Here is a 15,462-nt window from a genome sequence, read left to right on the forward strand (position 1 = left end):
GATGAACACAAATCCATTAACATTCCTCCTTGTTTCTCCTTGTTAAAAGATGTCTTCTTCTTCAAGACGGCTTCTTGACTTCTACCCCAATGGGCATGGGATTTTGCCATCAATCTTCTTCCTCGTGAGCCAATACCCAGAGGTAAAATCCATCCACTCACCATTCCATTAGCTAAAGGCTTTGGAGGAGAATATTCAAGAGGCAGGGTTATATCAGGCCATCCACCTCCACTCGTGCTCCCCTGAAGATATGAACTGACATTAAATAAAGGATACTAAAATATAAATCAGTATAGTAATAATGTTTGGGTAATTATTCTTTTATTTAGCCAAGAGATCACATTGAGATATTACTACCTCTTCTTCCAGTGAGACCTGATCAAGATGACAGCACATAAAAGTTGCATACTAACCCTCACAAAAGAAATATCACAATTTGCACATCCACATTCACAAATCATAATTAAATCATGAAAAACTGCATACAAAGAAAAAGTTCTGACTAAACCCTTAAAACTATCAAGAGAATACATAACCCAGAATGAGTGCAATGATTATTCATATTAAGTGCTAATAAATTAGAAAGATGAGCTGACAATTTATCTATAATAGCCCTTGTAATAATTAAATACAAGTAGAACTTTCTCCACTGGTGCCAGTCTAATGAATAGCATAAAACTCAATGAAGCATCAATGTTTCTGCACCCATGATAAAATGTATTGCTGCATGATATACAGAATCGAATGTCCTGAGTAATGCAGCACATGTGCTGATTTACCAAGTAAATGAACACTATAATTCATTAAAGATTTACCAAGTAAATGAACACTATAATTTATTAAACCCAGCAGGCACACTACATCATAAGACGTTAATATTAAGTCACATTTAGGTCATGACGTCAGATCTTAGCCAGCGTCTGAAAATAATATTATTTTGACGTCCAATAACAACACCAAATTGCGTTGATATTTGGTTGATTTTAAGTTGTGATGGAAAATGACCAAAATCCAGCATCTGATAGATGGCATAGTGGTAACATCCACACAACGTCAAGGTGCAACATGATTAGACATTGATTTTAGGTTTACTTTGGGTTGAACATTGGATATTGACGTTGACCTGACGTTGGGTTCTGACATCAACCCGATTTTTATTTCTAAACAAAATTGGGGTACGTTGGGGTACAACATCAGTATGACATCATGTTAAAATTCTGTGCCTGCAGGGAAAGTACTCTGAACTAGTCTACTATGAGCCTTAAAAGTAAATCTATATTTTCAACAATATTAAAAGCCTAATTTAAATCTTAGCTTTTTCATTTATTTATAATTTCTATTACAGAAGTAACTGAAACTGCAATTCATTGAAGTTCTGCTTGTCCTGGCTCCATAACAGAGCAAATTTCTATTGACCCTATTTTAAAAATGGCCAACTTTACAGGAGAAAAAAAAATGTTTACAGCCTGGTACAAAGAACGATTTTAGTTCATATAGCTAATATTAGCTATTATGACAACAGTGAGAGGTGATTTTTATTAATAACTCTTCTGTTCCGTTGAGGAACAGGTGAGTGAAATTATATACTTATAAATCACATCTATAAATGTATTTGCTTTATTTAAGATAATTTATAATTTTTTCTTTAGACCTGTAATTCACTTCAGAATCTGACAAATTGCCCTACTGTAGGCTATTGAACAGTCATCTGAAATGTTGTCATAGTGTTATACCTGAATTGCATAAATAGCCTTACATTTACTAACACAGACTATATCTGAAGTGTTTGGAAGTAATTTGCATTTTCCTACTGTAGAAAAATGTCATAAGAACAATGCTTAGTGGCTCAATGTATTACAACAGTGTTTTTAAAAGTCTAGACACTTTATTGATATAGTGTAAAACCAAGCACATGTGGTCAGAAAACAAACGAGTCACAGGTAATGAAGTATTAAGAGTTTCTCCCAAAGAAAAGCACATCTAAGCAAAATGCTAGCATGCGTCTGTAGCTCCACTGCACGATCCACCTCTTTGCCCTTGTTAGGTAACCCCTGGTCAATGCAATGACGTGCGAACAAATGGCCTGTTTCCACTGAGTTGTACATACGGTTCGGTTTGGTACGCTTTTATGGTTATTTCCACTGTCAATAAGCATACCGAACCAAACCGTACCGTACCGCTTTTTTGGCACCCTTTCGAAAGGGTACCAAAAACGAGAAAGGGTACCAAAAGGTGGAGCTATATGCGCAGCCGAACACTGATTGGTTACAGAGATACGTCACGAGCTCGTGGAGCTAGACAGAATGTAAACAAAGGATCCGCCATGTTCTAATACACAGCTAAGAGATTACATGGATATTGACCCAAGCTCAAACAAACCTTGTCGTCGTCTTGATGAACAGACACAAAGCTAAGAAGAACAAAATCTGCCATGTCCTGTTGTTGCTTTACGAGCCTGTCTAAAAGTGCGAGTGGTATTCGCTTTCTTCCGGTAGCTCACGATCACGTCTACTGTATATGTGATATAACGAAGTTCTTGAGCTGATAATAATAAAGTGTGCGTGATTATTGAAGTGTATCCATCATCTGATTCATTCAGAAAGAACAGGACAAGTGTAAGAGTGAAGCGCGGGAAGAAAAAGAGAAGCCCGGCAAAACACAGGAGCAAAAGTGTTTTAGCAACCTGAATCAACAAACTGCCATGTTTACATTCACCTTTTGGACTATTATGAACTGGGAATGACAAAATTACTCTCTAACAGAGTTTACATGTGCTGGTGAAGATTACAGACACAGATGAGAGGTTTGCACTGACTGTGGGCAAATATTGCGTGTGTTTTTGAACTTAAATAAGTACTAAATGTATGATGTGTGTAGTTTTTCTGTAATTAATATTATATCGGAGACTGTAAGGGGCTGTATGTGTTCATGCGCAAAGTCCAAAGCGCAGGGCGCAAACGCATTAAGGGCGTGTCAGAATCCTCTTTTGCTATTTTATGGACGAAAAAATCCACTTTGAGCCGTGGTGCATGGTCTTACAGGTAGAGGGCTTATTCTCTTTATGAGTTATGGGTGTGTTTTAAGAATAAACCAATCAGAGTCTTATCTCCCATTCCTTTTAAGAGCTAGTTGTGCCACGCCATAGCGCATTTGCTATTTACATCGCAGACTTTATAAGTGGATAAACTGAACACTTCACTAGAGAGTAAACACTTAAACAGCATCTACAGCGCGAGAATGAGAGATGAGCCTCCAAATTGTTTACTTCTGCTTTGACTCTAGTGGATAAGGAAACATGTTGTACACAGACATCCATTAGCCTTTAAATGATTAGTTTTGTTTGTTAAGCGCAAAGATTTGTTTCTAAACTATTTCTAAATTTAGTTCTAATTTCCAGGAAACTAATAAATGAACAATAATAACGAAGTGTGCTCAAATAACTGAGATATATCCAAATACACATGCTGTGCCCCATATGGTCTAAAACCTGACAGGTGGACAAATCTAAGCTTGTTTTTAATAAAACAAATATAAATATGCATATAATAAATAATACTGCTAATAATGATAACATTATACAGAAGCAAATTGTTATGAATAAACTGAAAAAGCCCCCCGAGATGAAGAAGGCATGAATGTATGGTTTTTATATTTATGTAGTCTAGAAAATAATAATTTTTGTAACATTTTAATCCTTTAATTCGTTTTGATTTGTAAATATATACACCCTGTGTGTATTAAGCAATGTGTAAGTTAGGTGCACAACTAACGCGCTCTGTGCTGGATAATAGACTAGCTTTGATCCGGTTTATTGAACAGTCTATTTAAGTTCTTCAAAATTGCAAATTTTTTGAACACAATGCATGGGCGTTGTGTTTTAAGAACTCTGGTGCATATAATGGACTGTGGCTGGGTCAGGGACTTTTTGCTTTGAGAAAATAGAAGAAAACTATAGTTCAGGTAACTATCTTGGTATTTCCTGAATTTCGTGTTTCCAGTATTGCTAGTGCTGTGACCCGAAATGTTTGGAGCTTCCTTACCTCGATCATTACTTTTAGCTGCTGAAGGCGAATAATTATTTGGACAAATTTGTCCATTTTGGTCTACCAGGGGATAAAATGAACTAAAGCAACATGACAGTTATCCTAACTGTCCACTGCAAATTTTTTTTTTAAATATGACACGACCCCCCACAGAGCTCCCTGAGGCCACCTTGTGGGCCGGGACCCCCCTGTTGGTAACTGCTGCCTTAGGCCCCGTTTACACTAGTGCGTTTTAGTTTTAAAACGACGTTTTAGAATGAAAACGATCCGCGTCCACACTCGCGTTTTACCCAGCGTTTCTGAACTGCTCTCCGTCCACACCAAAACGCTGAAAACGCACATCACGTGACCACACACACACACTTTGGCAATCGCTGGAGCCCATCTACCCAGATGAGAGCTCTGCTAGTCGGACTTCTCATCAAGCATCTCCCGCTGGATCTAATCTCACTATATTTATTAAACGTGATATTTCATTCATCTTGTTGTCTTTATCTAACATCATATTCCCTGACTTTGGTCATTGGAATCTATTACTTGTTCTCAGGTAACGTGTTTTGGCTGAGCGCAAAGATAAGTTAATGATTAATGTAACCAGGTAGCCTACATTCTGTATATTGACTGATCGCTTGCCTTTATTTCCTATAATGTATAAACTTATTGTATGTTATACTTTTATAATGGCCATTATCGATTATTAAAACTGATATTCAGCAAAAGAGAGGGTATATGTTTCGTATTTTCACTGAAATTGAAAGGAGGCAGTTGTTATCGGCTCCGTTTTGTTATAAATATCCACACAGTGAAGATGACGCTCATATATACAGCATGGCGCCTCAACATTTCTGCTGTCTGTTTAGTTGTTAATATTAAAATAAAAATAGGCAGTTCCTTATATCAAGTTTACATTTTATTGTTGAGAAAGTGAAACAACGTAGCCAGGGTGATGTGAATGAAGTTATAAAGTACACTGTTCCCTGTGAAGATTGACGCGTGTCTTCGGTATGTTTTCCATATCAAACTGAGAAGAAGAGATGCAGCCTTGAACAAACTTGCGAAGTCTGAACTTACACGGAGAAGATTCAGGACTGAACTGTGTGTTAGGCTACTTAATATTGAGGAAAAGCCCCAATCAGAGAGGCGAATGTCTGCAGCCCCGCCTCCGTTTTCAGATGTCTCCGTCTTTCCCCATCCACACTGAGGCGGAGCAGCAGCGTTTCAGAATGAAAATGGCCTCTCCAGCGTTTTCGAAACGCTCCGTTTTCGGCGCTCGAGAACTCCGGCGTAGTGTGGACGGATGGCGTAACCGTAGCAAAACTTATGCGTTTTCAAACTAAAACGCATTAGTGTAAACGGGGCCTCAGTCCGACTACTGCTTAAAATCATATTGCTCTTAAGAACTTTTCTGCTTGTTATACTTAATTAATATTTAGCAGTATCACTGTTTTACTGTTTCTAAATAAATTTAGCCCTAATGTTTTTTTCAAAAACATTAAAGAAAACATACTGATGTCCATCTTTTAACTAGTGCATATTGTGTAATAGCTTTTATAAATGTGGCCCACATACAGTTTATATAAACAAAAACATGTCAAGGTTCAATATGAAATAGAACTGAAATGGTAAATCTGGTGGTTTAGTTTTCTAGATGTTTCTTCTTCTTCGACTCTGGCTTTACACGGCTTTCTTGAATCTTTCTTAAACACCCACCCACAGAGTGGATGATTGGAGCAGACCTCAACCTATTACGCCTGTCAGGCTCCATCTGCACATTCACACAACATTATTTCACCATCTGTGTGTTGTTCCATCCAAACGCTTGAGTCTGTAAGGCTTTCTGAAGCTTACAAGATGCAGCGATACTTAGTGACAGTGCAAAGAGACAAATATCACTTCAACTTCAAAATCACATAAACACAAAAAACATGAAAACACACTTTTTTTTTTTTTTTTTAGAACATGAACATACACTGTTATGATAAATTACTGTATGTGCTAATGCAAGTGTGAGTGTGAGATGAGATGACTGTTATATCTGAGTCAGCATCTCACATTTCTTGTGCTACATTTCTTGCACATGCCCTTAAAGGAATGTTTTAGGTTCTAGGTTTCAGTTTTTAACTGTCAGTCACAACACATTGAAACCCATAACAAACGAGTTAACGAGTTAAAGTTCTCATGCTAATATTCATATATAAGACAAGTCATATTCTATTAGACATGGAATCCTAGTGAAAACATGGAACCAGAAGTAAAAGAAAATTGGGTGTTTCACTATAAGTTATATAAAAAAAGCTTTTTTTATGCATGATCACTTTCTTTCTTTCGTCTTTGCACCACTCTTTCAGAATACAATGGAAGGATGCAGAGAAAAGATGTAAGGATGGAGGAATTGAATCAAGCAAAATTAAATATGTTTGCTTCTTTTATCGCCACTTCAAAGCATCATCATGTAATGAAGGCTCTACACCACTGGTTGAAATCTTTAAAGTAAGAGTCTTGAATATTAGAGATATTATTTTATATTGTAATAGTTTTGTCTGCCACAAAATACCACACTATTTATGATGTTACAAGTTAGTACTTTAGCACGTACAGAAGCTGATCAGGGATCAGTTTATTGTACGGAGCGTGTCTGTCAGTCAGCGCTTATACATGCATTCACTGGTTCAGAGGTAGCATATGAAAGGCAATGATCGACGCACAGATTTAATGTTAAGAAAGTGGGATAGAATGGTAAAATACAGGAGAATTTCGGCAAAAATAGGAGGGTTTACATGAGTGAAGTGAACAGGAAGTGTTTGTGGAGAAACAGTTTTGCGAGAGAACGCAAAACATCTTTGCGAGGGAACGCAAAACATCTTTGCGAGATAACGCAAATCTTTGCGAGGGAACGCAAAACTTTGCAAGAGAATGGAAAAACCTAAACATATATTTTCCTCCCAGGCATTTTTTTCTTTCACCCATTTTTTTTCCTCCTACCCATTTTTTTTTTTTCAACCAGCCAATTTTTTTTTTCTCCTCCACTACGTCCTTTCCGGGTCTCCGTACATTTTTGACTCATCCGTTGGTCTTATTTTTATGTAATCCATGCTCAATTTCATCCTTTCTTCCATTGTATTATCTTCTCTTCACTCACATGCTCAGTCCTCAGTCCTAGATTCAAACAGTGCTACAATTTATAAGCAGTTATGCAGGTTTGCACTATACAATGTTAGAAAGACCAGGGTTCACAGCTTCTGGTCCAAGCACTTGCCATTTCTTCACTGGACTATTGTAATGCTCTCCTAGCTGGAATTCAATCATCTGCTTTGGAAATTCTCCAAATGATTAAAAAATGCTGCAGCTCTTCTGGTCACACCTATTGTATATTACAGTTTTTCTTGTTTGCTTTGACCTGGTTAAAGAAACTAAGTTCCACTTCATTTTTATTTTCACTATCCCAGCAGAGCAGAAGACCGGTCTTGCAAATGTGTAAACTCTTTCTCATTGGGTTGACACATTTTCCACACCATTTTTCAAAACAGCTAACACGGATGTCATTCAAGCAGTCATTCATTGTTTTATGTCTTCATTGTTTTAGTTATGGTAACCAAATAGAAACCATCTATTCCTAACCATTAGAAACTACCAACATCAATGTGAATTCACTGAAGCACCGGATTGACACTCCTTCACACAAATCTTCAATAAGCAATCAGTCTGCAAACCTTATAAAACGGTGGAAGGTCTGTGTTGTTCTGTGCCAGCATGGATGAAGGAGGTTAATAGTGGCTATATCTTATACTCCCAATAGATTTGACTGTATATTAGTTTACATGTGTTTTCTTTAATATTTACACTATTTTATTACTTTTGTCTGTTTTTACAGTATTTCAGTTTTCATACGCAGTTTGAAAATTGTCATGAATTCAATATAAATGTAATCAAAGCATTTCTTATTCTGGATGCAATTCTTTGCAAAAAGGCAAATTTGACAGCTCAAATAGAAAGACAACAAATGGCATTGGCAATAGGCTACAATGACAAGCAATGGTGGTGCACTGAGTTCTGTATTTTGTATTTTGTTGTCCGTTGTGTAATGATTAATTGAAAGAGCTCATATACCTGTTTGCAAGTTCTGTTGTTTGAAGGTAAAACTAGCTTTTGTTGCATATGTTAAATGTTTTGACACGGTATGTGCCTTTTGCAAGCAAAATGTGTCATTTTAACCATGAGTGCCGCTGTTTAGGCCTGTGTGTTAACTGTTTTGAAAATGTGGAGTTTCAGTTGACAACTACATCCAAGCAATCGAGAAAAACTGTAATGTTTGTGCACTGGCTACTGGTTCAATCTCACATCAAATTAAAAAAAAATTGATACTTACATACAAAAAAGCTATATGATCTGCAACTGTTTACAGCTTTTTTTAGGCAGCGACAGGGTTTCAACCAATTACTAGAAGATCAACTGTTGCCTCATTAGAACTATCCGACAAGGATAACAACATTTTAAACTATTTGCAACTGCCAATGAGTGTATATGGCATGGTAATGTGCATCACAAAGTGTGTTGTGATCACAGTAAATTTGTTTTTACTCTAATTTTTTTGCACTGCAGAATAGAGACTTGGCCAAATAGGAGAGGTAGGCGTTATATGTGACATATGAGAACTTGTGGCCAAATCAGATTAAGGAAAAAATATTAGTGCAACATGTAAAGTTTCATACACTGGACAATCAGTGAAATGTCTCAGTTTTTAAAATTGATTTCAAGATTCTGAAACAGGTAAGAAGTACAAAAATGATGGCTCTAGTAGAATCATCAGCAACAATACTAAAGAAAATAATGTTGACATTTACCTTAAGATATCATCCATCTATTGTCTATCATTTATCCAGGGCAGGGATGGGGTATCAGCTGCAAAAAGTAAACCCCAGACTTCACTCACCCTGACACTTCCTTTAGTGCCTACTGGGAGTACACAAGGCATTTCTGGCCAATCAGATATTCATAGTTTCTCCAGCATGTCCTAGGTTATCCACTTAACCTTCTCCCAGTGGGTCAAGTCTGAAAAAACATGCTCGAGCCACCTCACATGGCTAGCTCCTCACTCTATCTCTATGCCATCCTGTGAAGGAAGCTCATTTTCAGCCTCTTTCAGCATCACACTCAGCAGCAAACTATCCGAATGCATGCTGAAAGGTCCAGGTCTAATGGGCAACATCATCTGCAAATAGCAGAGATGAAATCTGGTGTCTCAGAACCAGATCCCCTCCAGCCCAATACTTCACCTAGAAGGTCTATGAACCTTTTGTCTATACAAATATTGAAATATTGAACTGATGACAAATAGCAGCCCTTCTGGAGTCCAACATGCACAGAGAACAAGTCTGATTTATTGCAATGTGAACCAATTTGAGGCTTTCTGGTCATACAAAGACCATACAAAGACCAGAAAGCCTAGAGGCCATAGAGACCAGACTCTCATACTCTCAGAGTACCCTCCACAGAATGCATAGAAGGGTAAAGTCAAAAGCCTACTCAGAGTCCACAAAAACATGTGGACTGGCCAGGTGAAATCTCAGGTTAAATGGCTAAATTGGAACAGCAATTGGTAACACTTTATATTATGGAAAACTTAGTTAAAGATAGATAATGTATTTACTAACATTGCAAATAAAAAACAATAGTTGTACATCATTTATTTACATCATTGCATATTGTAGGCATTCTCTCATCAAATAAATAGAGTACTATTCGTTTTACTAAAACAATACAAAAATGCACTGAAAATCCTTCAAAATATTCTGGCCAATTAATTGAACCATAGGCAGTAGATTTTTTCTTCGGTGTACTTAGAACTTGTCAGTTTAAATCTACATTAAAGTTGCTGCATTACCATACACCTGACACAAACATAATTTAAATATTCAAATCCTCTAAACAATTGTTAACCAGAATTGGGAACATCTGGGTACAAATGGCTATGAAGAATGGCTATGGTCATTTTAGTCTGCCTGTCTCTCCTTTATCCTGAGGTTGAAGTTGAGGTTGAAACCTTGAGGTTGAATAATTGTTTTTTCATCCTTGTAATTAAGATGTAATCTACAGTAAAAACCGCTATTGAAATAAGAGTGATTACACTGTGACATGACATGGCACAGGTTATCAATGTCGGGACAGAAATGGGTTTTATTATAAATGTAAATATATATATATATATATATATATATATATATATATATATATATATATATATATATATATATATATATATATATATATATATATACAGTTGAATTCAGAATTATTAGCCCACTTTGATTTTTTTCTTTTTTAAATATTTCCAAAATAATGTTTAACAGGGCAAGGAATTTTTTACAGTATATCTGATAATGTTTTTTTTTCTTCTGGAGAATGTCTTATTTATTTTATTTCAGCTAGAATAAAAGCAGTTTTTAATTTTTAAAAAAACATTTTAAGGACAAAATTATTAGCCTCTTTAAGCTATTTTTTACCGACTGTCTACAGAACAAACTATCATTATACAATAACTTGCCTAATTACCCTAACCTGCCTAGTTAACCTAATTAACTTAGATAAGTCTTTAAATGTCACTTTAAGCTGTATGGAAGTGTGAAAAATGTCTAGTAAAATATTATTTACTGTCATCATGGCAAAGATAAATAAATCAGTTTTTAGAAATGAGTTACTAAAACTATGAAAATTTGTTGAAAATAACTCCAGTAAATCTCTCTATTAAATAATAATAATTCTGTATATATATATATATATATATATATATATATATATATATATATATACAGTTGATGTCCCCATTTTTTCCCCTAATTTCTGTTTAACTAAGAGAAGATTTTTTTCAGCACATTTTTAAACATAAGAGTTTTAATAACTCATTTCTAATGACTGATTTAATTTTATTTTTGCCATGATGACAGTATATAATATTTGACTATATATTTTTACTAAATGTCTACTAAAAATCATACTAAATGTTTACTATTTTAGGTCCGTTAGAATTACCTAAATGATTTAAATTTGCTAAATGCCAAAATAATGAGAGTATTTTTAATTTATTTTAAATTTTTTTCTTAATTATTTCTAAACAGTCTATAAAGTTTATATACATTTCCTTGCTGTATATATATATATATATATATATATATATATATATATATATATATATATAATTTTTAAGAATTTTTGGCCCATGACAGAATTGGTGTAACTGAGACAGATTTGTAGGCTGTCTTGCACAAAAAAAAAAAATGCCCACAAATTTTCTATATGATTAAGGTCAGGGCTTTGTGATGGCCACTCCAAATCATTCACTCTGTTATCCTTAAAGCACATTTTAACTAATTTGGCAGTATGCTTAGGATCATGGTGTACTTTTGATGTACTTGATCATGAATTATTGCTTGAAAAATTAAGATGTTATAAATTTACTTCTCAAACTGTGCGTTGGTTTAAAAGTTATCTGACTAGTAGGAGGCAATGTGTATTCTATAATGGAAGTTATTCGGAGGTGAAAGAGTTGCAATGTGGTGTGCCTCAAGGAAGTTGTTTAGGACCATTGTTATTTTCTATTTTTACTAATGATCTTCCTCTGGTTTTAAAGCAAGCAAGGGCAGTTATGTACGCAGATGATACAACATTATATTTACCAGCGGTATCGATAGAAAAATTATCTGCTGATTTAGATGAGGAGTTACAATTATTGGTAAAGTGGGTACAGAATAATAAGATGGTTTTAAATTTCACAAAAACCAAAAGTATTGTGTTTGGATCAAACTTTCAATTTAAATGTAAACCACAGTTAAATTTGTCTGTAATGAGTGTGCCTATTGAACAGGTAGAGGAAATTAAGCTTCTTGGAGTTCTTCTTGATAGTAGGTTAAAGTGGTCAAAACAGATTGATAAAATGGTAATAGTTATGGGGAGAGGTTTATCAATTATTAAGAGATGTGTTGAATTTTTACCACAGTACTGTATTTCTCAAATTGTTCAGGCAATTGTTCTTTCTTATCTAGATTACTGTCCAATGGTATGGTCGAGTGCATCAAGTAAAGACTTAGATAAATAAGACTTAGTCCAGAATAGAGCAGCACGACTCATTTTACACTGCAATAGAAGAGTTAATATTATGAAAATGCATAAAACTTTAGGTTGGATATTGGTGAAGGATAGGGTAATTGTTTCTCTGCTGTGTTTTATAAGAAATATTTCTGTGTTAAAAGTTCCAAGTGTATTGTACAATCAACTTTTGTTTAGTAATGTTAGTCATCATTTTAACACCAGGCATGCATTAAAAGGAAATTTTTTGCTTCCCATTTCAAAAACTAATGCAAAGCAACGTACCGTGATGTATAGAGGAATGAAAATATGGAATGAATTGCCGTCAGACATTACATGCTTTGTAACAAGTAAAAGGAGGTTTAAAAAATCATTTAAAAAATATTTAATGGAACAATATTAAGTGGATTGTTGATTTGGATGTTATGTATGAATTTTGTATTTTAATGTTTTTATTAGTCTTTGTTGTTGTGTATTAATGTAATTTTGTGTTATGTTCGATGGACCCCAGGAAGAATAGCCACTACCTTGGTAGTGGCTAATGGGGATCCTGATAAATAAATAAAATAAAATAAAAATGGTCTGTTTGGAAGACCCATTTGTGGCCAAACTTTAATTTCCTGGTTGATGTCTTGAGATGCTGCTTCAGAATTTCTACATAATGTTCTTTCTTCATGATGCCATCTCTACTGTAAAGTGGACCAGTCCTTCCTGCAGCAAAATAGCCCCACAACATGATGCTGCCACCCCCATACGTCACAGTTGGGATGGTGTTCCTAGACTTCCAAGCATTCCCCTTTGTCCTCCAAATGTAACACTAGTCATTATGGCCAAACAGTTAAATTTTAGTTCCATCAGACCACAGGACATGTCTCCAAAAATATTCTTATAATATTTTCCTAGAGTAATTTATCAAATTGTAATCTGGCTTTTTTTTTTTTTTTTTTGGATTCTGTCTTGTTGATTTTCCCATGTTGTTACAAAAGGAAGCAGTGCATTTGAGGTTTTCCTTAAATACTGTTCTACAGTTGTGCCTCCAATTAACTGAAATGTTGTTAATTAGCCAATCAGAGATCTCCAAAACATTGACACCATCATCTGAACTTTTTCAGAGGCACAATAATCTTATTGTATGCAAAATTGACTTTTAAAAAAAGGAATAACATTTTTTTCCAAAAATATTTCTCATTATTCTGCTATAAAGCATAACAGAAACATATTTGATAATCCTAACTCACCTAAAAGTGAAAAAGTTTAGTCACATTAACATTTGACTTTTTTAATGGTTATGTGCCTTTTTATACAGTGTATGTAAACTTCTGATTTTATTTAAAATAAACATTTTTTTTCTGTAATGGATTGCTGCATAGATATACATTAACTGTATAAGTGTAAACATACACTTGTTAGTGGAATGTTCCCAATGTAAATTAACCTGTCTTGAACCTAGAACATTCATTTAATTACAAATCCAATCAAAATGTCATTATTGGCTTTTTACAAAAGCAATTAAAGTGCTTTCCTCATCATGCGTAAATTACAGCAAATTTAATCATTACAGCAAAAAATAAATAAATAAATCTCAATTTCTCTACATAGGGCATCTCACCACATAACTCCATTCATTTCAAGTAAAGTGCAATTTTATTCCATGTTGGTGCAATCAGAGTGGAAAGCTGGGCTAACATCGCTTGAAATATTGCTACATAAGAGGCAAGGGAAATCATTATTTGCTGATAGCATGAAATGCATGCTGATATCTGCTAATATGAATTCTGTGAATCTGATTTTTCATACAGCGATTATTACATGGAGGGAACATGAAAGAGAACTCACAGAAAATTAATCCTGGTGGAGAACCCACGCCTCGGGCATGGAGTGAGTGTACGTGAGAAAGATATACATGAAGAGAGGGGAAAAATACAGTGAGAGACAGTGTGTCAAAGAGCCAGCAAAGGATGATGGGAAGTTTTGATTGATTCATATTATGTTGCACACCACATTCCTGTACAATTTTACAGAGACAATTCAAATTAATGAATAATGGTCATTATTTAATTATTATTTTGATAATTATTATTGTTTTCTACTCACCCTTATTCTGTTCTAAACCAGTATGCTGTTGTATGCTAATGAAAATGAGGACAAACATGTATACAAACACATGTGTGTACACAAGATATTAATCTACATATGCTGCAGATATTCCCACCGTCAATGTCACTATTTTTCTCCATATTCTTCACCCTTTAGCTTATCTTTCCAATCTTTGTTTTTGAAAATCACTCACACTCAGCCACATACACACACTGCCAAATCCCTAGTGGGCTGGGTTCCATATTCAACAGCCATAAAGCCAGCATTTAGAAAATCAAACAGGGCTGAAATGAATTATCAGTGCTTAAACATCCACAAATACCTGGGTAAGATAAGGCTCTGGGCAAAAATGCCACTGAAAAACACAAATCCCAGACACATAAATGTTACAAAAAATAAACTTGCATCTTTTATATTATTGTATACAATTTTTTTTAGTGTTCTATACACCAATGGGTTTAGTGGCTTTTGAGACACTTTGTCACTATCTTAAATTAAATATTTAGGTCATACAAATTAACTAATAAATAAATATATACATAATACATAAATAACTACATGAATACATCTCACTCACTGAATGTTCATGCACAGCAATTTTATATTTTAAAACAAAAAGAGGTTATTTCAAAGGACATTTGCACCAAAAACATGTGTGATATTAAGACACAAGCCAGAAAACAATCTAAATCTTTCCATAATGCCCTTTAGTGTGACACTTCTCATATAGTATTTCCACAACCTTAACATTACCTCACAAATGCTTATTTATTTAAACACTTTATTCATTTTACTTTATCAACATTTAAGGGAGAAAATAAATTGTTTATTAATAATTAAAATTATGTAAAGAAATTATTAGTATTATTTTTGGGGACATATTAATTGTAGTAGCCAACCAATAATTAAATAAAAAAAATATTTGCATATCCCTTTTCAAAATAAATGTTTTGCTAAAGCAATTTCAGAAGGAATTGCAAGACTGGGAGGAGGAACTCCTTAAGGTGCTTAAGTCGATGGGAAAGAAGGTTTAAGGCAGGGCTTATATACACCACAAAATACAAATCTTTGCTAATGAAAGCAAAATCTCAAAATTATAATTTAGGTAAAAAATATTTCAACATTCCAAAGTCAGACAGCTCTTTTTTGTTTGTTTGTTTGGTTTATTTTCATATTTCCATGTGTCATTTACAACCTGCTTGAATGATGTGTGTGCCACAGTGTACCAGCAGGTGTGGTGTTT

At 34.6% G+C, this 15,462-nt stretch overlaps 1 protein-coding gene across 4 annotated transcripts in view; it reads right to left on the reverse strand.

Annotated features, from left to right (window-relative positions):
* myripb (myosin VIIA and Rab interacting protein b) overlaps window positions 1-15,462 on the reverse strand; it is a 239,441-nt gene that overhangs the window by 136,312 nt on the left and 87,667 nt on the right.

Source organism: Danio rerio, chromosome 24 (assembly GCF_052040795.2).
Source record: "Danio rerio strain M-AB ecotype USA chromosome 24, GRCz13ab, whole genome shotgun sequence".
NCBI lineage: Eukaryota > Metazoa > Chordata > Actinopteri > Cypriniformes > Danionidae > Danio > Danio rerio.